This window comes from Pyrgilauda ruficollis, unplaced genomic scaffold (assembly GCF_017590135.1).
Source record: "Pyrgilauda ruficollis isolate IOZ18807 unplaced genomic scaffold, ASM1759013v1 scaffold119, whole genome shotgun sequence".
In the NCBI taxonomy this organism is placed as follows: Eukaryota; Metazoa; Chordata; class Aves; order Passeriformes; family Passeridae; genus Pyrgilauda; species Pyrgilauda ruficollis.
The window spans coordinates 1,327,178-1,353,651 of record NW_024510210.1 but is presented as its reverse complement, the minus strand read 5'-3'; the positions used below and the strand labels follow the sequence as shown (position 1 = coordinate 1,353,651).

The 26,474-nt window shown below is 42.8% G+C and overlaps 1 protein-coding gene across 6 annotated transcripts in view; it reads left to right on the top strand.

Annotated features, from left to right (window-relative positions):
- Window positions 1-26,474, top strand: part of TEAD1 (TEA domain transcription factor 1) — a 152,829-nt gene that overhangs the window by 82,324 nt on the left and 44,031 nt on the right. The gene's annotated exons all lie outside the window — the stretch shown is intronic.

Genomic DNA, 26,474 nt, shown 5'->3' with positions numbered 1-26,474 from the left:
AATTCCTTCACTCAAAAAGGAGAGCAGCAGACCTGGATAAGATTCAAAGAGTAACGAGGAGGATCAAAGAATTTTCCTGAGAACAGCTTCAGCACAAGCAGTGACTCAGTGGACTGCAGCTCTTTGTCCGGCAGTGGTGACTCAGGGCAGAAATCTGTGGAACTGAGTTGCAGAGAGAAGGTGAACGAGGAGCAGCTGCTCACTGCTTCTTCTGCAGCAAGTTTAAGGTTTAGGTGAGAGGCTCAAAGCAAACAAAAGGCACGAGCTCTGGGGACAAGCTCCGGTGCAGCTGTGAATCCCTTTGAAAGATACAGTGGAAGCTGTATATTTAGTTGGGTCAGAAAACAAAAATTCCCTGTTATATCCAGAGGCTTCTGGCTCAGAACACGGTTGAGCTGCAACTATTTGAATTTAGGAGAACTTTCTTGAGCTGTCCCTGCATTTTACCTCTTTGGTGCGGGGTGAGATGCTGCCCTCGCTGGGCTTTGCTCAGGCCTGGCACCTCATCTCCCTCCGGGAGCATTTGGCTCTTCAGTGCTCTTGTACATCAGGGCTCTCCTTGCTGTTCTGCTCCTGATCATCCACCTGTTTGTCTTCCCTCAGGATCCTCTCTTTCTTAGTTCCTTTCTCCCAGCCCATACATCCTCTGTTTGTTAGAGATGAGGGAGGGTGGTGGCAGGGCACGTTCCCTGTCCTTGGAGGCTGTGGAGTGTTTTAGAGGAAATTCAGTTTTTTCACAGAGAAGCAGCACACTCTATAGATGTCAATAGGGCTCTGGCAGTGTTTGAATTGCTTTGATTTGCCTGCCCCTACGTGTGCCAAAATTTATTTGAAGAGAGGGAAATACTAGTTACTTTATGTGGCACAGCTGCTGGGCTGCTCTTACCTCTCTGCTGTGCCTTTCACCAGCCCATTACACCTACCTGTAGTCTCTGATTTTCTGTGCTAAGCAAGCTGTTTGAAAAACTGTTTTTAAACAGCCTGTACCATGGAACTGACACTTCAAAGTAACTGCAAATTTGCAAATAATAAATAATATTATAGCCACGCAATTATAATATGATACTTAATTCCTTATAAGGGTCAGCCTGAGAATATGCAGCGGCTGTGATCCGAGCAGTTCATTTTGCAGCTGCTCTGTCATCAGGAGCTTTTGTGATTATGTTTACAGCAAAAGGAAACACAGCCCTGGAACAAACTGGTGATTATTGTATGTACTAATTTATGCCTTCTGTTTACAGTGTACTGACTGCAGTATTGATCTGAGCCTTTCCAAACCTCTTGTTTTGGCTTTTTTGCTCGGAATACCCTCAAGACCATTCACGTGAATGATAGTATGTGCAACCAAAGCAGAATTACCTCAGGCCTCTGAAGAGAGGTGCTGTGTATCCCACCTTCTGGTGACCCCTTAGGTAGCTGAAGCACTGAAAATGTGAGTGTCTTGGAGTAGTCTAAGCTCTGTTTTTCATTATACTGATCACTGCATGTCACAGGGAGGAGATGGTGCTCATTGAAAGAACTCACCGCTGCAGAAAAGAGAGAGGGTTTGTATGACAGAAAATATAAGGGCAGCCAGAAGGGTTGGATGATCCAGAGTCACAGCATGTGAAGCCAGCAGAGATCCCACGGAGCTGGGCTGGCAGCACAGCCTCAGCTCAGCACCACGGGCAGAACAGGGGCAGAGTCAGGGTGCCGGAGCAAGTCCCTGACTCCAGTCTCTGCTGCAGGTCTGTCAGAGTAAGGGCAGCAATTGTAGCTGGAGCAGGGCCTTTCAGGGGCTATTTTGGGATTCAACCTGTGTTTCTCTCTGTAGAAGTTTTGTTTCGAACCATAAATTCATAAAGAAGCTTTTGAGGGCTGGCCTCTTGCATTTGTGTGGCAAGAAAGGATAATGGGACCTGTCAAAAAAGGCATTGTTGCCTCCTCGAAATGGTGGTTGCTGCTCAGTAGAGGCTCAGCAAGATAAAAGCTGCCTTAGCAAATCAAAGATCTGCAGGGAACATGTCTGCAAACACAGTCATGAAATTTGCTGTAATGGTTCTTGGAAAACATGCTTGTCTGTTTTCTCTTACTTTTCACCTGACATTGGCTCTCACAGCAGCTGAGAGGTGGCAAAATTTCATCTGTCTTGAAAATGAGAATGTGCTTTGCTGTGACTTGCAATTGATCCGATTAGCTAAGTATGTTTGGGGTTTATAATTAAATTTGAGAAGCCGTATTGCTCATGGAATGGTATTGCTCCTATAATTATGGATTATGGAAGTCACCTCTTCTGCATAAGCATAAAATCTGCATGAGTCCAAAAGTGGCTGCACTCATATTTCCATGAATAACCCAGGCAGATGAGTTCATTGCCTTAGACAGAATTAGTATAGATTTCATTGATGTACTCCTATCTAACATAAGAATATAATATTTATTATGCTAAGCCTAAATCACTCAGGCTGTACACAACTGTCTTGCAGTACATCATAAACACCATGCAGCAATTCAACATCCTCTTCAACATCATTTGCAACTCATTTGTTTAAATCTGGCACTGCCTTGTGAATAAAATAAGAATTAACCAGCATTTGTATACTGAGTGAATGATCTAAAGTATAGAGGGTTCAGGATCAGTTATGTAGGAGCGTGAGTAACTTCCCAACTGGTTTCAAACCTACAGCATTTTGGGCACAGTAGGTTCCACTTTTACCTTGCATGCTAGCTTTTAAGTGTAAATATTCAGATACCTTTTTGCGACTATTCTAATTAAATGTTAGAGATAAAATTGATCACAAGATGGTTGTGTTTAGTTTTTTATTGTTATGTAGCTGCAATGGTTTTCCTGGTTCTGGTGTCTTTTCTGAGTGATGATCAGGACTACTGAGGTGCTTCATTTTAGCTAACAGCAGCACCATCACATCCAAGAAAAATTAAGAGATCATGATAAAATGCCAGTTTCTGCTTTACAGCATTATGGGAGGGAAATTCTAGTTGAAGATGAGTGTACAGAGTTGGGATTCTGCTTTTCAAACAAGTAACAAAATACTGAAATCCTTTTACTTGAGTGTATTTCTTTACATGACAGAAATATATTGGTAACACAATGAAAACCATAGTAATAATAATAGTAAGTATGAGAAATAATAGATTATGTGTAGCAGCAAGCTTGAGGATCTTGCCTTTATTTTCTTTGCAGATGTTCTTTTGGGTGTGAATGTGGAGACCTGTTTGGTGGTTGTTGTTATGAGGGGAGCCTTTTGTTACTGTAGGGCCTTGGGCTTGAGCAAGGAGGCAAGGGAAGGAAAAACACAGGTTCCCTATTTTGTGATCAACATGTCACTACGTCCTTTGAATTCAGCAAACTCAAACCAATGTGAAATCAGGTGCAACATGTAAATATTTCTGCCTGTGATGTGATCCTCAAACCCTGCCTTTATTGCAGAATTTGTTTGATTTTAACTGTATGCAAAAACATCAGAGAATCAGATTGTTACATTGCTGGTGACTTGAGGAGAAGTTACTCATTTCTGGGGCAGGGATAAGTGAGAGCCAGAGAAAAAAATGCTCTCATGAAGTCCATGGGGACTTCTGGCCAGATATTGCTTCTTGTTGGGTGTGACATTCATAGGCTACTGTTGTCTTTAGGATTTGCTCAGTTTATCCAACCAAGACCTGAAAATTCAATTCTAGCTTGATCAAAACCATAGCTCCTATTTATCTGCTAGAGAACTGCTGGTTCCGTACTAAATTGTATTCATGGGGTTTATAAATTATGTGTCCAAAATCTGTGAAATCTGTAAATACTGTGAGATCTGATAAATACTGATAGGCAAATACAGCAAACTGCAGTTTTACATCAATATGACTTTGTTACAGTGTTTGGTGAAATTGCTCCATATTTAAACCAGAAAAACTTGTATGAGAAGCTCAATGACTGTATGTCAAGTGGCTTGGAATTATTTTCCTTAGATTTTCAGAATTTTAAATATGGTTTTTCATACACAAAATAAAGACACACTACATTTTTTTTTTTTTGGTATTATTACTTCTGGAGAAAAAAAAGCATTTCAAAGATATAATGAGCCTTGTATTTTTAGGCTTATTTAGTACGTAGCTTTATATAGTTTATTCTTAATTAACAGTGAGTTCTGTAGTGTTTGAGATCCAAGAGCGGTGTTTGAATTCTATGTTTGCAGAATGGGCTCTGACATAAAATTTCTCCCTTTTATCATTAGTGGAATTGATTGATGTCTTTGCTTAGCAGAAAGATTGCCACATGGATACAAAGACAGCATGTTTCTTGCTCTGCTTGAAGTGCATGTCATGCCATTTTGCTTTTAAGCACACGGTTCAGAAGAGATTAAATAGGAAAGCATCCATCACCTTGGGATGAGCACTGCAGAGGTGTTCTCCTTGTGTTCCTCTGGCACATGACTTGCCACGAGCTTCATACAGACCCAGCATCAGAATTCCCTGCAGCCTGGTGAGATTTACTGAGTCAGAACCAGAAAGACTCTGGGATAAATCACGCTGCAAAAGAAATCAAATGGACGCACTGAGCGGCGTATCAGTTTCAGTCTGCAAAGATGGACTTTGTTTACTCCAGTTCTGTGGAAACTACAACTCAGGGCTGTTACACAGGAAGTTAATGAAGATAATTCCTAGACGGGGAATTAAAAAAAAAAAAGCCACTTTATGAAGAGGAAAATCTGTTTCAGTGTGCAGGGAGGGGAGACGTTCCGGCAGGTGTGCGAGCTGGTGGCAGAGGATGAACCAGCCCTGCTTCTGCAATGTCTCAGCAGCTCCACAGATGGCAGAGAAAAATGTTAACAATACTGAAATCCAGTTTGCTGTCCTGCTGCCAGTATATGCTGCAGTTGGACATGCAGGCACTGGAATTATGCATCGTGGGTCCCGTGGTGTCTGGCGGGAACAATCGCGGCGCTTGTTCTGCGCCCTGCGCGCTGTCAGACAGCAGAGTCTGTCAGCACAGTCAGCGGGGCTGTGTGTCCCTCTGTCCTCTGCACTTCAGTTTGTCCTTGCTGTCAGACAGCAGAGTCTGTCAGCACAGTCAGCAGGGCTGTGTGTCCCTCTGTCCTGCACTTCAGTTTGTACATGCACACACAGAAGATGATGCTATCAATTAGCTCCTTGTGTTCCAAACAGGCCCCAGCTTTCCAGAAGAGCTGCAAGGGTGTGTCTGAGAGCCAGACAAGCTGGAGGTTTCTCTTGGGCAGCTCGTGGGCTGGTTTCAAGTTACTCCATATTTCATTGTCTCCTATTTGCTGAAGCTGGGTTTCAAATGATTGCACTGGTTCTCTGTGCTTCTTAAAGGCACAGGTTCTGCTCCCCAGCCTGCACAAGGAAATACCTGTTCTCTGTGTCCTCCACAAAGCCTGGGAATGGCTTCACCCGAGGGTGTGTACAGGGAACCAGAAACCTCTTGTTACTGACACACAGTGCATAGGTAGAGGGGCTGGGCAAGGGACGATCTATTGGCTGTGTGTCTTGGATGGAAAGGTTTATTTTCCCTGGGTTATTCTTCAGAAAATTCACTGTAACATTACTCTAATGAGTTCTTTATCTTATTTATTTTTGCAATTAATGTGGGCCAATTCAGTAGGATGTTTTGTGTTCCCTCTGTTTTCTGCTCTGACACTGATGATGTGTCTGCCTGCTCTGGACCTGCTCTCCTGTGGTGTGGAGCATATCCCCCATGTTGTGCTAAATGCATTTCAAGAGAAAGGTCTTCCTGACAAATGTATTGCACAAATCACACAAAGCTGCAGTGAGTTAGACACTGACAATAGATTATCTGGGCCAGCCCTGAAACAGGGAAATCCATTTTGATTTTATTTTATTTTTTTCATTATTTCATTTGACTTGGCACCATTCTTTTCCTGTGAAAAGGCTGAGAAATGAGAAATATCTCTTACTTCATCTGCAGCACCTAATGTAAAGATTTAAGAGGGTTTGCAGTTTCTTGAAGTTCAAGTGCTCTTTATTTTGGCTTGTATCAGTCAAGGCTGCTACTGTTACTTAAAAACAGCAACTAGAGAGTTGCTGGTAATAACTTTCTGTCACAGTGAATTCCCAGGCTGACCATATGCTGGGCAAGGGGTCATTTCCCTGCTTTGTGTTTAGAGTGCCTCGAGGTCTTTTGGATGAAGATGCTTCAGACAGATGAATGATTTTTCCAATGTTGTAAATACTGTTATCTTCACAATTAAAGAACAAAGTATATTAAAAGGAATGTCTCTGTGCCAAGCAATTGTGAAAGAGGAGCTTCACCTACCTCTTCACTTGTCTATGCCCATGAGGGGAAGTCCAAACACTGGAGACAATTCAAAGAATTTCTATGCCAGTCCAACACAGAGAGAAATGTATTCGTGTTTGAAGCATAGGTGCCTTCTTCAGGCATTTTTCAGAAGTGTTTTGTTAAGTTTCCTTTTTCTAATTAGCCATCAGGGCTTTTTTTTTTTTTTTTTTCTTTCCTGATGAATATTGCTGTAGTTTTGTTTTTGTAGCATGAAAAATGGTTCATATTTTTGCTCTGTTTGGAATAATTGACTTAAAGCACTGGGTGAACACCATGGAAATATCTTTCCCTGGGATCATGTGTTTTTTCCCCAGGTACAATAGCATTACTTGCCAGTTTTCTGCTTCCAGATCCCGGAGACTTTACTCTGCCCTGTCTAAGGTGTCGTTTTAAGGGTGTGCCTCCCTCACTCAAAAGAAGGTGTATTTTTCGAACCCTGATTGTCAGTGTGGCTGGAGGTGCCTTTTTGTAAACCAATACTAAGATGAAACAGTTCATGTTTACACCTTTGTGTTAAAAGTAAAGAATATGATGCCATTGCTTTAGGTCCTGCTACAGGCATCCTTAAACCCAGCAGTGATAAATGAAATCAATTTGTGTAAGGTGGCTTTTTCTTTTTCTTTAATTGGTAAAGGATCATTTGATGATCCAAATTTTCTCCTGCATGAAACAGAATAAATGTGAAGTTGTACCAAGGGTGTCAAGCTGCATTCCTGGTGAGACTTTTCTAAAGCAATCAAGGTTTTTTCTGCTTCTTGCACTAATCGTTAATAGCTATGCTGTTGTCACAGCTCAAAAACTTTCCTATTGACACTTCAATCATTTTTAAAGATCCTGAATGTTCAGCATGTATTAAAGTAACCTTTTGCACTCTATTAAAATTTAAGAACTGCTAGATTTTTAGTGAATGCCCAAGCAACTGGATCATGAAAGCATTACCTTGTGCCAAGGGCATGATGCAGAGCGCTGATTCCTTTTTAACAAATAATAAGAAGTTTGGCTTTTCATTTACACATTCTGCCAATTGCTAACAAGTTTCCATCTTGTTCAAACACTGAATTGATCTCAAGAAATTGAAAATATTGATTTAACCCTCTGCCTGGTTTGTGCTGTGGGCACCTGCTAGTACAGTCTTAGCACATTACAATTGCTTGGCCGTAATTCCTCAGGGGACCACTAATAACTACCACATTTGTCTTTTCATCTTCTGAAATTATGCTAGCAGTTGTCCAAGTCAATTGTGATTCATTTGATACTGCTCTCCTTCAAGACATATTGCAACCAAATAGACTTGCTCACCAGTAATATATCTGATGACATAGTTAGTTCTAGTTAATTGACAGAATGATTCAGGCTTTTATGGATGGCATTAATTGGTCCCTGGTGTCCATGCAATAATTGACCAGACAGTGTAGGCTACATTAGCTTCTCATCCAGTCAGAACAGTGGTAAGATGAGGTAAATGTGGTACAAATGATAAAATGGCTATATTTTAAATCAAACATTTATAAACTATAGAAGTGGGAGATTGTGGCATCAGGAGGGTCTGAATAATGAGAATACATAAATGTCCACATTCGAGGCTTGTGTTTTCTTTTTTTTTCCTCCCCACCCAATTAACACATGTGGTAAGTCACATTTAGATGCCTTAATGGACTCTGCTTGAATCGTGGTTTAGTGTGTAAAGCAAAGGAGGTGGAAGGGCTGCTCGTGGTATTTCAGCTTCTCTGTGCTGATATGGTACAATTTTAAGCCTGATGTTAAGTGTTCAAAGGAAGTTAAAGGTTGCATTTACAGAAAGCTCTTATTTTATTTTATTTTTCCCTCCCAAAAAAGGAGATAATTTGTGGGATTATTTTTACATATACCAGGTATCCAAGAAATGCAAAGCCTGTGCTCAAATAAAAAGTGTAATTTGTTAGAAAAAGTGAGATAAACAAAAAAAGTGACATCAAAACAATACTAGCTAGCCACAGCTCTTCTTGAAGAGTAATCAGACAGTGATTTATCACCTACTTTTCTAAGTCTCTGTTTTGTGTAAGAAAACCATGAAGATAAGCAAGGAGGGTCTGCTGGGTGTGGCTCAGGTTTAGAGGAATGTAACTGGAAAGAGACACAGAGTCAGGGAATGTTTTGAGTCTAAAGGAACCCATAGGGGTCATGGAGTCAAACTCCCTGCTCATCGCAGGATGACCCAAAACTGAGCCACATGAGCTGAAGCAAAGAACAGTACTGGTGTTGTGGGGGCTTCTGTTTGGACTGGTTCAGGGATATTTGTCTTGCAGGCCTGTCACACAGTTCATGGTGTCCCTATCACCTGGGGCTCTGTTTACAGGTTTGTAGGTCATACAGAAAGAAAATATCAAACGTACATCTAGTAGGGGGGAAAAAAGAATTGGTCAAAGCTTCCTCCTATCAGCATATTTTCTATTTCTATGAATATATTGCCAATATATTTTGTGTATATTCTCACAAAAAAAAAAAAAAAAATTAAAAATCAGTTCCTCTCCTGTCTTTATGCAACTCAGATGTCTTCCCTGCCCCTGCAGACTGCAGCACTTTTCCCTGTGCCCACGAGGCAGCCCCTGGCCCCCTGTGCTGCTCTCCCACCCCATTTATCAGCCCCTTTCATTCCACCTGCAGTGGGTATGTGAGTGCAGTGCCATGCCAGAGCTGCCCCACAAACCTCCCCACATCCCCCTCTGGATTACAGCTCTCTGAAGCACGGGAGAGGCACTTCTCTGGGGGTTTGTAGGGAATGAGGATGTCCAAAACAGGTAGGCTGAGCTGCTCTGGGAATAGTCTCTCCCTGAAATGCAGAGATTGCTGTATTAGTAAAGAATGCCAGCCACCATCAGCTTTGATCACTTCATTCATTGCTACACCCCCTTTCACTGCCCTATCCCTTTTGCTTAAATCTTTCCAAATTGCGAAGTTGTCACAACATGGATCATGCATTCCTTCGGCGTCGCGCTCTTGCTGGGTACTGCCAAGAACAAACAATAAAACCAGTCGTTGCCCTGCTTTAATTTTTATGAATTGTTGAATGTCCTGAGCTCCCACTGATTTCAGCCTTCTAGTGGGAATTGAGGGCATTCAGGGATTGCTGGGAAGCTCAGCCTTTACACCATGTACATGCTGATTGCCATGTCTCCACTTCCTTGTGACTTCTTCACAAATCAATCTTTCCAATCTGCTAGTAATTTACTGCTCTCCCAGATGCCTTCAGCATGCTGGTATGGTTTTTTTTTTTTTATTTTTGGAATTGATACCTGCATTTGTGTTGCAGGTTGAGTGGGTTGATACAGGAAAAATGGGAAAATCTTGACTGAAGAAAGTCTTCTGGGAATCCATCCTTTTTCTTGTGAAATGGGTCCATTTCTCCATTTTTACAGACTGAGCTACATTCAGATGAGGCCGTTCCTAGATGAAGTGGCGTAGTTTCTTTGTTCCTGAAAAAACCCTTGGGTTTTTATACATGAGAGTAGTCCTGCATGGCTCAATGGGTGTGTCTGCCTTGTTGGATCATCCTTTGGAAGTGAAATCTTCTCGGGCAGACAGGAGGTGTTGTATTTCCCACAGGTCACAATAAGATTATGATCCTTCAAAACACTGATTTTGTGCAAAGGGATGTTATTTCTGGGTAAAGAACCCTGCCCACAGGTTATGTCAAATTTAATGTGATCTGCTATTGGAGGTATTGGATTTTATGTTCTAGAAAGCAATGCTGAACTTTCAGGCCAATGATTTCTACTGAACCCAGTATTGAATGCTAGCTGGTTTTATTTCCCACATTTTAGGAAAAAGACAAGACATTTATGTGAAAGAAAACAGAACTTTTTACAAAGATTATTTTATGACAGCAGTGAAAATTAACCTACTTCTAAAATCAAGGTTTTCATTTTACATACAACTTGAGATGTCACTGATGACAACTTCAATTTAGCTTTTCAAATACTAAGGAATGCAATTGACTTTAAGGAGGCTTAAGAACAGGGATTAAGTTTCCCTAATTTATATAATTTGCACTGGCTTAAAGCTTCTCAATTTAGAATAAATTATAATAGTTAATATAACTTAATGCAATTTACTAATTCCTAAAGCTGGCTAAATATTTATTTAACCTCAAAAGTCATCAATTTTACCAACTCAAATATTTTAACCCATAAAGATTTTGACATGGTAAAATATTAATAATTTCTACTTAATCCCAAACTATTTTAACCCCAAGTTTAGTGAAATGTATGGATTGAGTATGAACATCAACTATATAGAAGAACAGGGGTAGGAAGTGGGAGTGAATTTTTTATTTTTCCCACTAAAGTGTCCAGCATAAAGAGCTTTATTGCAGGTTTCTGTTATGTCCTCTGTTCAAGCACGGCCATGAAACTACGAGCTTAGAAGAGGAAAACTTCTTGATCCACTTTGGTCCCTGTTGTTCTTTTCCTGTGATCTTACTGCTTACCACAGGGATAGAGGATCTAGAGGGCTGAGATTAATTTTCTGAGCCCACTGTTTGCATTCACGTTCAAATGCCGTGAGCAGCTGGGCTTCAGATTCAAATTTGAATGCAGCAGTGAAACAAGACTCCCTTGCTTGGATTTTCCTTTTTCCTACAGCTCCAAAGCGGTCCACAAGTGCCTGCCTGCCTGTTCCCCCCAGTCACTTCTGCAAATCCCTTACTAAACATTAACTGGAGAGGTGATGTTCTTTAGGAAACACCTTTAGAGACTTCTTGAAAAGAAGGCAGGCAGACTGGGGAGAAACCCAAGAAGGAGTTGACCCAGAGGTCTTCTTTTGGGGGTCTTGCTTAAGAATATACAGAAAGAAAACTGACTGAGATCTGATTTCTGTGGAGATTCACTTTCTCAGGTGCACAAGTCAAAGTATTTCCAGTGCTCAGAGAATCAGCAAATAATTCAGGCATAAAAGTTTGTGGTCTAATTTTATAGCTGTTCAGTTTATTTAGCTCATGTTCACTCTTGAATGAGCTTACTTATGCACACGGAAATGTCTGTCATCTTCACTTATTTTGTTTTTTTAATCTGGAGAATAAAAAAGAGCCTTTTGTCCAGGTAAGAATGGGACATGATGCAAACAAAAGCCTGCTGGAATGGCAGATGTTACAATAGAAAATAAATGCTAGATCTGAGTTACTGAATTTTAAAATCTTTTATAAATTGGTTTACATTTTAATTGAAGTCTTTTATTAATCTAGTGGAAATGAAAAGATGAAGGAGAAGCCAGGGTGATTGTTTCAAAAGCACTGCAATACATTTTTGTTTTCAATCTATGAACTCATTTTTTAACAAGGTCGGAGTATCGAGCACTGACAGGTGCAGAAGACACTCTGGATGAGTTTCTTTTTCAGTGCCAGGAAGTCTCAGGCAGATCAGCAAGGCAATCATTCACCCTGTGTAGGTTTGAAAAGGGATTTGTCCATATTGGATTGTCCTAAGTTTCTGGAAATAATTGTGTTGGCTGTTTCTGTTCCATCAAACATGCACACTCTGCACTGGAGCCTTCAGCTATTTGCAGCAGTTGCTGTTGCAGAAATTCAGTTTTTCTGCAGTATTAATGTGGAGTGTGAGAGCTCCTGAGGGAACTCTCTTTTTGTTACTCAGATCTATATTTCTTTCAGAAAATGCTATGTTATAACTTCAAGCCAAGCATCTGATGTGATCCGTGTGGTTTCAGGGACTTGTTTACTGTTTCTAAGAGGGTCCTTCTGATAGCTGAGGCTTATGTTGTAAATACTCTCTTTGGGGGGACCATAAGAAAGGGCTGGAAAGGCATGGGAGATGTTTCTGGTAGTGACGGACAAAAGGTTGTGTCCTAAAACAGACTTCCAGTGTGTTGGTTGGCGTTGGCATGGGGCTACTCTGCTGAGCCTATGTCAGAAACAGAAGCCACTTGGTGCCCATGGCCCTGTGGGAGAGGGGAAGTTCTCCAGCTGGAGTGAGGGATTCCAGCATGTCCTCTTTCCTTAACTTTGTTTCATTCTTTAGCACACAGGATTCTTTCTAACTTTTTTCATTCATTGTTTTGAGCAAAACCGTTCAAAACCGTGCTCCCCTCTTGTTGCTGCTGTGTTCCCAGACGGGACGGAAGGGTCAGCTCTGCTTTGAATTCAGTATCTCCTGTTTAGTTTTAATTTTTAGCAAAAGATTCAAGTTAACATCAGGTAATAAAACCTGCTTTGAGGAAAAGATCAGTGGGGACTGTATGGCATCAGCCTTCTGGTATTTCCCCCTCCATCCTCTTTTCAGCACCATCATGCTGGTCCTTTGCGTAAATTCTGTGGTTCTTTTTTTAAAAACAATTCCAGTTGGCAGCAAAATGTCACTGACAAGATTTTCTGGTTTAATTCTCCTACCATTCTGCTAGTAAGAGCTGGAAAGGTGATTGATTGCAAGGCATGTGTTTGCACCTATTCCCCCTTGAAAGCCTCACGCTTGTGTGCAGCAGTCCCAGACAGCCCTGAGAGAGGTCGTTCTGTCCAGGCTTGCAGAATTCTTTGAAAGGCCTTTTGGCATGGGATTCCCTTCTCTGTAGGTGTGAGGGTGGTCTCCTGTGCAGGGAGCTGTCCCAGCTGCCCACTGATGTCCATACAATGGGACAGGCCCCTCAGCTGCCTGCTGGTGTGACAAGTTTGGTTTATAGGTAGAGGAGAAAGTTGGTTAGGTACAGGAGAAACTTGAACATGTTTTTCCTTTTGTCTTCTTGTAGTGGGTTGAGCCTCCTGGATTCCAGGCGCCCACCAAAGTGTATCACCCACCTCTGCAGCTAGACAGAGGAAATATAACAAAGGGTTAATGAGTTGACATATGGACTGGGAGGGATTGCTCACCAATTTCTGTCATGGGCAAAACAGGCTCTGATTAGAGGTATTACTTGAATTTATTGGTAACAAAACCAGAGCAGAATACTGAGAAGTAAAATAAGATCTTAAAAACACCTTCCCACCCCTCCCTCCTTCCCAGCTCTACCTTCTCCCCAAGAGGGGCAGGGAGACAGGGAATGGAGTTGTGGTCATTTCATCACATGGTGTTTCTGCAGCTGCTCAGGGAGAAGAGTCCTTCCCCTGCTCCAGCATGGGATCCTTCTCACAGGAGACAGTTCTCCAGGAACTTCTCCAGGGTAAGTGCATCTCACAGCCAACAGTTCTCCCCAGAATGATCCAATGTGGGCTGCAGGGGCTCAGCCGCCTCCCCAGGGCTGCCCCAGGGCTGCAGGGGAGTCTCAGCACCTCCTGCCCCTCCTGCACTGACCTGTCTGTCTGCAGGGCTGCTCCTCTCACACATCCTCACTCTGCTCTTGCCTGAATGCACTTACATCAGTGCAATAACTTTCTTTTGTTTTTTTCTTCTTAAATCTGTTACACAGAGGCGTTGCCACCATTTTTGCTTGGCCCATCCTTGGCCAGAGGAGTGTCCATCTCACAGCTGGCTGGCACGGCACTGCTGGACACGAGGAACCTGCTGGCAGCTCCTCACAGCAGCCACCCCTGTAGCCCCTATGCTGCCAAAGCCTGGCCACACAAGCCCAGTGCACTTCTGTGTTCCTCCTAGATGTTTTCATGTTCAGAGCTGCTCTGAGCGATGTTGTGGCAGCATTTCTTGCCCTCCTTTGCCTGACTTTCAGCAAGTGAAATGTTCTGTTTGGCAGAGCCAGGTTTCTCTCTGACAAAGTGCCTCTCGCTCTGGGTGCAGCCCAAAATATTGCTGTCAGCATCAGTGTGATCAGCACTGGGCCCCTGGCAGTGCTGCACTGCCCTCTCCCATCTGGCTTAAAAAGAAAGCAAAGGAGAAGAAAAAACCCCACATCTCCGAAGTCCAGGAAAGGGGGCCACACATGTTTTAGTGACAGACACTTTTTAAAGCTTGTTTGCGTTTGGGTGATAATGTACTTTAGTATGGTAGGGGAAATGAGAAACTTCACACATGGCATCTGGAAATCCTTGTGGCTCACTACCCTCCTTGACAGCAATAATGTGGTTGTAAATTTCCCCCAGCAGAAAACATATAACTGCATCAGCTGTACCAGAAACAACCTTTCATTTTCTTTTAAATGGATGTGTTGTTTTAAATCTCAGCTTTTTAATAGCTTCATATAAACATTTGTGAGCCTCTGAGGTAAGTAAGTATATTTTTACTTCTCGTTCTTATGTCATAGACTCACCAAATCAATTAGGTTAGAAAAGATCCCTAAGGTCATCGAGTCCAGCTGTTAACCTAAAACTACCATGTCCACCAGTACTTATGGAAAATCAGACTATAGCTCAATTTAGTGTCTGGAGTGGTGAGTCCTGACATATTCATATGCATCTCACAATGATGACAGGGGCGTCACTCTTGCAAGCACTCTTGGTAAGTCTCTGCAGCACTAATTTATTCTCTTTGTGCACATGTTGTAGCTAAGCCTGATGTCAGGTGCAGTTCCTTTGGCTGACACAATGCCCATTTCTTTGTCTTTTAGTAGCAAGAACCTCGTGTGTGCTAAAATGTTGATACTGGTGTCACAGCCAGGTTTGGGATGGATTTGCCATCTGCCTCAGGGAAAATGCCTTTACAACCAAAACATGTAAAGTTTAAAATACAGTGTAGAGCTTCAAAGTTTGTAAAACTAAGAAATTTGGTGCCCTGTGAAGTTGGCAGAAGTTTAGGTACAGTGTAGTAGTCTGTACACTGCCTATGTTTTGGCAATACTTGACTGAATTAAAATATAGCGCATTTAACACTTTAAACCCCTTTTTGTATGTTGGTCTCAGCTGTATTGAAGCTCAGGCCCTTTTCCTCACTTGAAACTCTTCTCCATGTGTCAAGATGCATCCAGCCAGCCTCTGGCCAAGGCAGAAGTCAGATGCAGGGGTGTTGGTCAGGACTTTGCCCAGTAGGCAGTAACACCCCTAACACTTGCTGTGGTATGGAGACTGCACACCATGGGCCAGGCAGAAGGGAAGTGCTCTTCCAAGATGAACCCATATGGAATGGAGGTTATCCTGGAAAGGGACGGGAAAGGGGAAAGACTGCTGTTACTTGTCCTTACTGTTGAAGAAGGGCCAGGGGAGGAGAAGGAGGGAGGGAGATAGCAGGGGAGACAGCACATTGAAAGAGGGGAGAGAAGAGTGCATAAAGTGCCAATAATTAGAAGAAAAATGAAATAATTTTATGCACCAGGGATCACTGATTACCATATCAGCAGGTTAGACTAAACAGATGATAAAGTCTTATGAGCAAACTGGGAGCTTGGTAGGGGCAGAAATCTCTAAGCTACATTCATAAATGTTGACTGCAGTTCCAGATGTGTGTGTGTATTTAAACATTGCTCCTCTGCTGCGTGAAGCTGCCCTGCTCCTGGCTCCTGCCAGTGTGTCTGGTGATGCCAGCAGAGGGGCTGTGCTGGGACATGTGCCCCCATCCTGGTCCTAATGCCAGCCCTCAGCTCTGAGCTCCTGGAAGTGTTCAAAAGGCACGTGGATGTGGCACTTGGGGAAGAGGTTTGGTGGTGAGCACGGCAGCGCTGGGTTCATGGACTCAGGGGCCTCAGAGGTCTTCTCCAGCCTTAATGAACCTGTGAGTCTGTGATGGGACTGAGAAGCAAAGCCCTTCTGCTCCTTGTGAAATGTCCATTGTTGCTGTCAGGATTAGAAACCACTGGTGTCTGGGGTGGCTCCATCGGATAACCACGGGTGTGGGTGGAGGGCAGGCATCTCTCATGGATCTTTTTCACCGTGATGTGTAGAGAACTAACACCTGTAACATCTGTAACAGGCAAAATTGTGAGGGGAGCACAGGGACTTGGCAGAGCTGCAGCGGGAAGCCCAATCTCCTCTTCCAGCCCTGTGTCCATGGCACAAAGCAACTTGTAAAGTTTCTCTCCTACTGCACCAGGCCTAAAGAAAGTGGGATTAAGAATTACTCATGGAACTGTGTTTGGGCTTCATTACTCATTTATCCAAAACAAACAAAGAAAAGGTTTCCAAATGTACATGTTTTGAATAAATGTTATGTAAAGTAAAGCCATGAGCTGAGAAGCAAAAGAAAGCAATGATTTACCATAGAAACAAATAAATGGTAAAAAGATTATAAATAACTGTGATTTTTCTTTCTGTTCTCTAGCATGTCCTACCCCTTAAATTATTTTTCTTTAAAGAGCCCTCCCATTAATGAAAGCAACCACTTTAACAAAAAAAAAATGTAACAAAGATTACAAATATTAGCGTTCTAAAACATTTGGTGGCTACACAAAGCAAAATTTTCTTATGATTCTCCAAGATAACCCTGCAGATTTTGAAAGGCATCAATGGGGGTTTTCAGTGATAATGAAATCAGCAGCATGGTATTTACTCTGCTTGGGATGTACACTGGGGTGCTGGAGCCTGGGGCAGAGGGGCAGGGAGAGCCAGGCAGGCATTTTTATCTCTGACAAATGGGCAGGTTATGAGGAACACTTCAGAATTTCAACAAAATGCATTATGGTGCAGTATTATTTGATTACTCAGCTTTTCATTATTGTACCTCTTAGCTGAACTTCAAAAGAAGCAATGATGTCTTCTGTTCTTTAACAGCTTGTGGTGTCCTGATACCTGGGTTTATGATGGTTTCTTTTTCTCCCCTTGGACTGGTGTCTTGGGAATCCTTCAGAATGCAGCAGTGCTGTTCTCCTGCACTTTAGCTTGAACATCAGTGACCCAGTTGGTTTCTGCAGGAAGGCAGGAATGGGCAGCTGATCCAATGGAAAGGAACTATGGACAGGTCTTTCTTTAGGCTGAAAAAAAGAGTTAAAGGAGTCTCAACTTTAAACATGTTTTGAGACTGAGTTTGAAAGAAATTACTTACCCTGTAACTCAAGTATGTTGTAGGTCTCTCTTGTGGGTTCATAATTGGTGCAAAATGTTTATTGTACTGTAGCTAGAATGACACTGTTAGCTATAAAATCTCCACAAAATGCTACTTTGTGCCTGTGAAATAACTTGGAAACCAAGATTGGTGTTGGATGTATCCCAAGCTCTTTCATATGCCGTTTCTCCACTTGGCCCATCTGGTGTCAGAAGCTGTCATCTAACACAAACCAAGGCCAAATACTCTGGACATAATGAAAATTTAAATACCTCTTTGCACCTGCTGTGAAAATAAAGCATCTTAACTGCGTGAGACACAGACACCAAGTAAGTCGTGAGCTAAACAAACAGTTTTTGCGAAGAGTTGCATGAAATCCCAGCGCAGAGCAGAAAGTGAAGGCAGCTCACCAGGTGTTCTCTTGCCTGTGGATGCACGGAGCTATGTGGCTGCAGGCTCTGGCACTGCCCTGTTTTAGACAACCTCTGGATATGGCCAGAACCCCACCACTGAGCGAGAGAAGTGACCTGCTCTCTTAAAATCTCCTTCTAGCAAATGCTGAGCTGAGAATAAAAATGTCACAGCTTTTCCTGTTGGTTACTGCCACCTCTGGAAGAAGTGTGCCTCCTTGGTGCCTCAGCTTTGCTGTCTGTTGGTGCTGCTGCAGGGCACTGTGGAATATGTCACTGCTCTGGCTGCAGCTCACAGGTACAACAGGCAGAGTTCAGCAACGTATTTGGCAGTACACAGCTGTGTGTTTTAGAAAGTGCTGGATTTTCTGGGGGCTTCTGGCTCTGGGAGCCTTGCAAGGAGCAGGACCTCCACAGCTCTGGTCTGACAGACAGACAGACAGATCTTGGTTGCTCTCAGATGGTCCATGGATGTTTCTGCAGTTCCTACATCCGCTTGCCTGCCTGTGTGCGCCCGTTTGTCCATACGGATTTATTTCTCTCGTGGATATGTTGTATAAACAATTCAGTGCTGTTCTGTCAGGCCAGCCCTTCATTCGGCCACTTTGTGCAGCCATCTCTGAGTCTTTTAAGTACCATCACTGTGTGCAATATGAATCTGGTCAAAAGGAATTTTTGTGATGCAGTGATTCAAGCATCTGCCTTTTGCAGTTCCTGAGTCACAGCCTCGTACTCAGGACCTCACTGGAGCATCAATACACAATTTAATGTAATTTTTTGGTCTTTTTGATTATCTCTCCCTGAACTCAAACCACTTTTTTGGGGGTATATGCAGCTTAGAAACATGTAAGCATTAAGGAACACATAGATTTTAAAGTGGTTAGAGCACTGTGGTTGTGTAATGCTCTAATAATAAACGTGGAGAGAAAAGGATACTTTTGTGATAGTTAAAGTGTTTTTCTTAAAGAATAAACAATAGGAAGCAAACCAGCACCCAGAATTTCTCCTCTGCAAATAAGCGTTACTTAAACAGTCGTAATTCCTTTAAAAATGAACTTCGTTTTGCCTATGAGAACAAACAGAACTGAAGCCACCTACTGAGAAATTCTATTTTGCTAATTTTTATCTATTCGAATGCAAATAGTGGTTTTAATCCCCTTAACTCATCCATCATGCATGACAGGTCAGCCAGCCCATTGTCTGTGTGTTTGAAGGATTCCTGTCCAAATCAGACTTTCTGTCACCAGCACTGGACAAGTCTGCTCCTTTCTTGAGCTGCTCCTGTCCCTGAGAAACTGCAACCAGCTCGGAAAACAGCCTGGGAGTTGCACGTGGAATTCACACAGGGTTTTTGCAGAGAGGTTACTGCCAATTCCTATCAGAGCAGGGGAAAAAAACCCCACAATGTCAGATTAAGGACATCTAGGTTTTTGTATAATCTGCTAAACATCTGTAGCTGATCCAGAGATATGGCAAAGGTCAAAGTTTGGGGATTTTTTTTTTCCCTCCTGTGGGGATTTCTTTGTATATTCTGAAGCCTAAAAATTGCTATTTGTTTTGAAATGCATTTTTGGTTGCAGTAAAATATGGCTTACTGTAAGTAGAAAATTATTACTAGGGGCAAAAAAAAAAAAAAAAAAAAAAAGCCATGTATTTTTATAGCATTTAAATTTTAATTAAATGGGTCTTAGAGTAAATTGTAAAACCTTCTTTTGTTGAGACAACTGACACTGACAAAATATTAATTAATGAATATTCAGAGAGCTCTCTGGATCACTCCTCTCTTTTTGAAATATGTTCTGCCTCTGTTTTTAAAAAATCAGAAGAAAATTAATAAACATTGCTTATGTGGAATATTTCCCAGTATGAAGACCTGCCAAACAGAATCTAATGCATTGCATTAATGTCAATGAACACTTTTTAACCAGATGTGTCTATGGGTCTTTTTCATTGTTTTCTCTAAAACTGAAGCTGGGATAAAACCCAAAGATTAAGACTTGACATGAGGAGAATATCTTTCTGTGCTACTATTAGGTCATTTCCCTTTTGCTGTGTAAATTAAATTGTGGTCTTGATTCAATCTGGGATCATTTTATTGTTGTTGGTTTTAATACAATACACAAAAAGTTCTTTTCTTTGGAAGTATCATTATGATATAACTTAAATGAGTCATTGTAATTGTTCGCTCATTAGCATCTGAAGGGATTATTTCGGTTATTTTGTTTCTGGGATCTTTTCTTTCCCCTCTCATCCTGGGCAGCCCAGTTAGGGTGTGCCTTGCAAGCAGTTAATTTGTGTATAATAATATTTAAGTGGGTTATTATATTTTTGTGTGTGTGTGCATACACACAGCCTGCTGGGGCAGCCCCTAAAACCCATTTTAGGAACCCTGAGGTCTTTGTCCCCTCCTGGTCCTGTCCTTGTGTGGCCGCTTCTCTACATGGTCCTTACCCAAATTCTGAGCCAGACCCTTGGCTCCCAAAGGATTCAGAGCACCAACAAGCTCCAACAAGTCAAAGACACAGTTAATTCTTTTTGCTCCCATCCCATTCCCTGGGGACTGTGAGACCTGCCTGTGTCCTGGGCCCCAGCTCTCTGACACATACTGCTGCTTAAAGAGGGGAAAGAGAAAGAGGAAAACAACAACAACAACAAAAAACCCCAGAAAAATGGGGGGGGAAATAAAAGAAAAAAACAAGGGTGCAGGATGGGATCAAGGGAGTGTTTGCCTTGGCTCACTTGGCAATTAAAAATACAGAAGTGAGAGAATCGCCATGAACTTGCCCAAAGGGCTGTAAGAAATAACATCCTGCATAATTGGCACATAAAGTGTGCTCAATGGTTTTGAGTGAAATGATTGTGTTTGGTTTTAGGGTTGTTGGCTGGGGATTTTTTCAGATGGAATTCAAATAGGCTTATGCTTCTGTAATTGTGGTAAACATATTTTAAAAATCGCTGTTTGATCAACTATAAATATTACCAGTTCAGAGGTTAAATGCTGTTGTTAAAGTCACTCAGGGAAATCCAGCAGAAGTGTAAATATGGCAGAAAAAGCTAAACAATATGGCAAAGGAATATTTGCTGATTTAAGAGTGCAGGATCAACACCAATATTTTTCCAGTGATGCTAAACCTCTTGTAACTGCTAAATTGGATTTGTAGTTGAATGAAGTATCAGCTGCTGTTGGACAAGCCCATAAAGGTCGGACGGCTGGCCTTTTGTAGGCAGGGCTTAGAGGACGATTGATATGTTTTAGCACTTTTGGGATTATTGTGATTAGGAGGAAGCCATTCTGAATGATAGAGAAAAGGATGTAAAAAACACAGCCCACAGCTGGTAAGCAGCATGTGTTTGCTATAAGGAGAGGTCATGACTAGTTGATCCTGCTGGTTCAGACACTGATTGACAGTCAAGAAAACTTGATATTATGAAGCAGACCCTTCTGTTTTCTCCCTTTTTTTTTTTTTTTAATCTCCTAAAGAATTGATGGTTCTGTTGTGTTAAGTCAAAGTATTACAAAATCTGGAACACTCTCACTTGTTGCAAGCTAAATGTTCAGAGACACAGCTGCAAGTTTGAAGTTGTTAAAATGTCTTGCAGGAATTAGTATTCAACCCATATCGTTGAGAACAGTAAATAGAAGTTACAGAATTAGCTGTGGTGTTCCTGTGTTTGCCTTTTTCACATGTGTTAGTCTTAACAAAACTGCTCTTTGCCATCTACTAGAAAATTTATGCTAAGTATGAGAAAATTTCAAGTCTGCTGAACTTGTTGACTATTATGTGCCTGGTATATCCAAGATTTTAGCTAGGAATAATATGTGTAAAAAATATTTTACCAGCCAGAAAACAGCTTTATCATTTTATTTCTATTAACCACCTGCCTCAGAGAACATGTAGGTTATTTCCTCTTATCTTTGCTATCCACTTGGAAATGTGGAGCTCCTTTTTCCTCCTTTTTTTTTTTCTTTTTTTTTTTCTGTGAGCAGCCATCCAAAAGCTCGCATATGCACATTTAAATAGTTGTATCTCTGACTCTTTTTAGTGGGGCTGTACCTCTTTCAAAATTTGAGTTTAGCATACCACACAGGAAAGAACACAAGCTTGCCAACTCCCGCTGAGCGTTTTTTCAAGCCTGTGAAAAGAATGAATTATTCAGCAGTAAGCATGCTTACAGCTGGCCATTTGGGAGCTTTGATGTGCGAATCAGGCGGTTGCATGAATGCCCTTATTGTCATGTTATGTGTACACAGTGTGTGAATTATTGAAAATAGTGAGGCCTGAGCCTCATCTGGTAGAGATTACAGTGCAGGCATGCTGGGTGAAGGTCTGTAATTGAAAATCCCCAGATGCTGTTTATTTGGCCTCTGTCACGTGGCCCTTCTGCAGAAAGCCTGGCTGAACAAAATGCTGCCCGCCTGGGAAGCGGCGCCCAGCCCCCTCCCAGCCCAGCCCAGCGTGCCCGCCACTTAAACACCTGCCCATAATATTTTAAAAGCTTAAATTAGATTTGCCTATAACGTTTAAATAGAGGATGCCTTACTTAGAGGTTTAAACTGCTTAGCCAGTTGTTGACTCGCAGAACTCTTTTATCTACAAGAGGCTTTTTGTTAGCCAGTTTAGCTATGAGGCGCCTTTGGAAAGCGGCGCTGCCGAATTTGAGGCAAAGTCTCCCAAAGCCAGATATACTGCTGGCAAAACGGAGCGGAAGAGTGCTGGGGCTGAGCACCATGAAGAGCAGCTTTTCCCCTACAGGCTGTGAGCTCTGCTGCCCAAGGGCCCCATGGCCACTGTCTGATGGAGAGAGGGTTCAAAACAGCACATCCCCACTGACAATGTCCATGCCTGGGCTGGGATCCGCATCCAGCTCGTGCTCGGTAGCCAGACAAAGAGCTGGGTGCTGCTCATGGGGTCTGTCCCAGGAGAGCACTCACGGCTGCTTTCTCATGGAGCAAAAGTCCCACCAGCTCTCCAAATTTGGCCCCCAGGCACATGGGCAGCACTGTGCATTCAGCAAGCCAAGCAGAAGTGGAGTTTACCAAAACTGGCTGAACAAACCTTTGCTATGGTGTAAACATGGCTGTGAGAATGATTTGGGAGATGAAATTGTGCAGATCTGTCCCCAGACTTCTCAGTCGTGATGGGAAATACCTGTTCAGAGCCACAGTCTTGTAGAATTTGAAGAGATTTATACTGTTTCATTATCTGAAAAAAATAGACTTTTCTACTTGGTCGTAACTTGAATTATGTGGCTGAGTATGAAAACTTTTTAAATTTAGCTGTTCATTTTCAGGTTGCTAACTGGCTTTATTTCCCACACTTGCCTATTTTTATCCCATTTGGATAGTGCCTATTACTGGGAGCTGGGAGGGCAGAGGTTTAATTTGTGTCATTAATGTTCTAAATAAAGATGCCCGCCGGCCTCACGGCTGCTCAGAGATGTGATGCACCAGCTCCCTGCCCTGTTGCCTGGGTTTGATGCCCGTGGCCAGGACACAGGAAAGGGACACAGTGTGGCCAAGAGCATGTCCACAGCTGGTGCAGGTGCTGGTAGAGCTGCCTGTGGTGCTCTGGTGGCTCCCCTGCAGCGGTGCTGGTGCCGTTTCTGGCCCATGAAGGGGTTGCCAGTTACACCTTCCTCAGTCAGGGGTGGATTTTCACCTTTAGGGCCTTGCTGGCGCTGGGTGAGTGGGGACAAACACACCCCTAGCACCAAGGGCGAAGCCAGGAGCCTCACACAGACCTTTGTGGGGCTGATGCTTGGCTGCTTCGGGCTGTTCTTGGAAGCAGCGTTGGTGCGGGAGTCTCCCTGCACAAGGGCCCTCTGTCAGAGCAACAACTGCCTCCCCGGGCAGAGGCGGTGGGAGCTGCCCCACTTTGCAGCTGCTCCTCCTTGTTTAGAGCAAGAGGAGCAGAAGTGTCAGCTCTCTGCTCCCTGAGAGGCGTCCGGGATCACCACACTCCCCTGCTGAGGGGGATGGTGCTCAGGGATGGGGCCGTGGATTGGGAAGGTGGAGGGAGCCTGTGTGCCAAGGCTTGGCTGGAGCAGGGCTGCCCTGGGGACTCAGCTGTGCCCTTGGAGGTGCCACAGTAGAGCTTTGAGAGCTTTGGCTGTCCACAAAGCCTCACAGGTTTTTAGCATCTGCACTGTTTTTTAGCTGAACTCGCTTTTTGCTCCATGCCATGATTAAAAAAGATGTTCCTTTGCACAAAATGCCTCTTCCTCAGCATCAGTCCAGGGAGAATTATCGTTTGCAATTGCACTGACGACACAGAAGGAGGTGACAGATAAAGCCTGGATTAACAGGGGAAAAAGCAAACTCCAAGAAGCAGCCTATGTAAAATATTTGTTGTGGTCCTGTCTTGATCTTTTCAAGATCCTTGGAAAAGATTCCTTTACTGTGAAGATGTTTTATCTAACCAGGCACCCCCCCCCTCCATGCCTCTCTTTGATACCTGAACCAAAACATTCAAAGTAGGAGCTGTCACAGCAAATGACAGGAAAAAAGAGCTGAAAATTTGCAGTTCATAAATCTGACCTCTTCTCTTCTGCCAGGCAATTTCCCAGATATATATGACAAGGAGACAGAGGGAGGGTGTGTATGGAGAGTATTTCCACAACTGAGCTCTTCTACAGAAAACAGATCTATTCATTAATGAGCATTTTTCACCCTCAGGTTTCTAATGGCCAGTTAAAGTTCCATGAGCCTCCTTTTTGTTTCAGACTCTTCTCATTCCCAAGAACAGGAAAGGGTGTTTTTAGGATTATTAAGCTTTCCTTTCTTTAAAATCCTCTTTGGACTTCAGTTGATCTGGAGATAAGATCATTTCTGTCCCTATCTGTCAGAGTTAGTAAAGAAGAACACCAGTGTTTGGTAGATAACATTAAAGCTGTAAACTTTTAGTTGGGGGCATCTATCTTGTTTATGTCAGGCAGTGCTTCTGTTGGTGTTTATGGCTTTTGGTAGCCCAAGAAGGAATTTATGTCTTTCCAGATTGCTGTGGCCAGGGAGAAGGTATTTAGTGAGCCTTCAGTATCCCCTGCTCTGGTTAAGCCTGGTGCATGTGTCTTTGCTGTGTTGAAAACATGATGGTAAGGAAAACGTGTTAGGGTTTTACCTCTGCCACTTTTTATGGCTCCTTGTGGAGTTCCTCCTCCCTGCAAGTTAAGGCAAATTATTCCACCCTGTTGACTCTTCTGGAGTTAGGCTCTGGGTAGCTTTCAGCTTAAGGGAAGCAGTCACTTGCCAAAACTGCAATCTTGTTAGTCATACCCTGGCCAGCTAGATAAGGGCTACAGAAACCCCCTGTGAGCAAAGCCAGAGTATTTAATGGGTGGACTGGGGCTCAGTCAGAGACAGCACTCAAATAATACAGTCTAGACTTACGGTGCTTGGTGTTTTTAATAAAGATGCTTTTCCTGTCAAATGGCTGCCTGGGAACCTGAGCTTTCCTTTAAAAATAGCTTTTTAGCTCTCTTGTCTGGGAGGAGAGCTGTGAAACCTCAGCTGTGGCCAGGGATTGCATAGGGCTGCCTTAATGGGCAAGGGGTGGCTGGAGGGACCTGTGCTGTGCCCGGGTATTTGAAACATCTGCAGCACAGACAGAGGGACAAGAGATGGCATCACATCCTTTCCATCACCTTATAGCATCACTGACCTTGCACACACAGTCACCAACTGCTGATCAGAACAACCTGACAACATTGTTGCAGCAAAAAACCCATTCTGGGTATTAATGTGTGCACATACTTACACATATGCAAAGCAGGTACTTTCTGGAGGGGGGCATTCCCCAATTAAGCCAAAATGTGCATTTAGAAACAGGGAAATGTCCATGCCACCTATCACACTGGTGATTGAGGCGATGTGGTGATTTCTGCCTCTCACCAGGACGCAGAGGGCTGCCCTTGCAGGCTTCTGTTTGGGTTATGAGACAGAGCAAGAGACCAGGGAGATACAGAGGTGGAGCATGCCCTGGTTTCACCCCATGAACAAAGGCACATGTTCCCTTCAAATGGCAAGTATTTTGTGAGCACAACAGGCTGCCTAAAGAGAGCTCAGCCTAAAGACAAGGCCTTTGCATGAAATTGGGTAACTACCTGCTCCTCTGTTTGCATACGGAAATCCCTCATTTGTGTGCAGAAATGTGGCTGGTTTGTGCAACTGTTTGCTCACGCAAAATTTACCTCTTGAAGTTTGTCCTGAAGAGACCTGCTGGCAAGCTACAAACCAGTGGCATGTAGTAGGAAAGGTGGCACACTGTCCAGACCAAAACAAGAAAGCAGCTCTGCTCTGAAGCACATTGATGTTTCATGTTCTGGTACCCCTTTAGCAAACATGAAAGGGACAGGAACCGTGAGGCATTTGATACAAAAGTCACAAAATAAGGCTCACAAGGGGAGACAGAAGAAAAAGTCTAGTTTGACTAAATGTGTTCAATCTTTCAGTCAACAAAATACACTTCAAACATATGCAGGCTACTTCAAAACTTCCCCGTCTCTCCCCCACAGTATTAAAGCTGTAAGGATTTGAAGCCCTGGATGATAAAATAATTTTCTGCATTCCCCAGCTATGTACTCATCCACTTCAAAATAGCTTGGTGGGTGACAAGTTATTTTCTTAACCTCCCCATTTTCAGCTCACTGCTAAATCAGTTTTCTTCATTTTCTACACACGGGCTGCTTTTCCCCTGTGCTGAATGCAAATAGCTCTGTAACTTAGAACTTGTTGAACAAGTATATTTAAGTTATTACAACCCATAGAGAAGAAACATAATATACAGTGAAAATAAACAGGACACCACATAAAACTTGTGTTATCTTCCATGTCAGCAATACTTGGGAAGGAAATTATTTGGATAGAAAATGTTAGTTTGCATTAGGTAGCGTAATGTGTGACTGAAGAAGAGTCAAATAGCC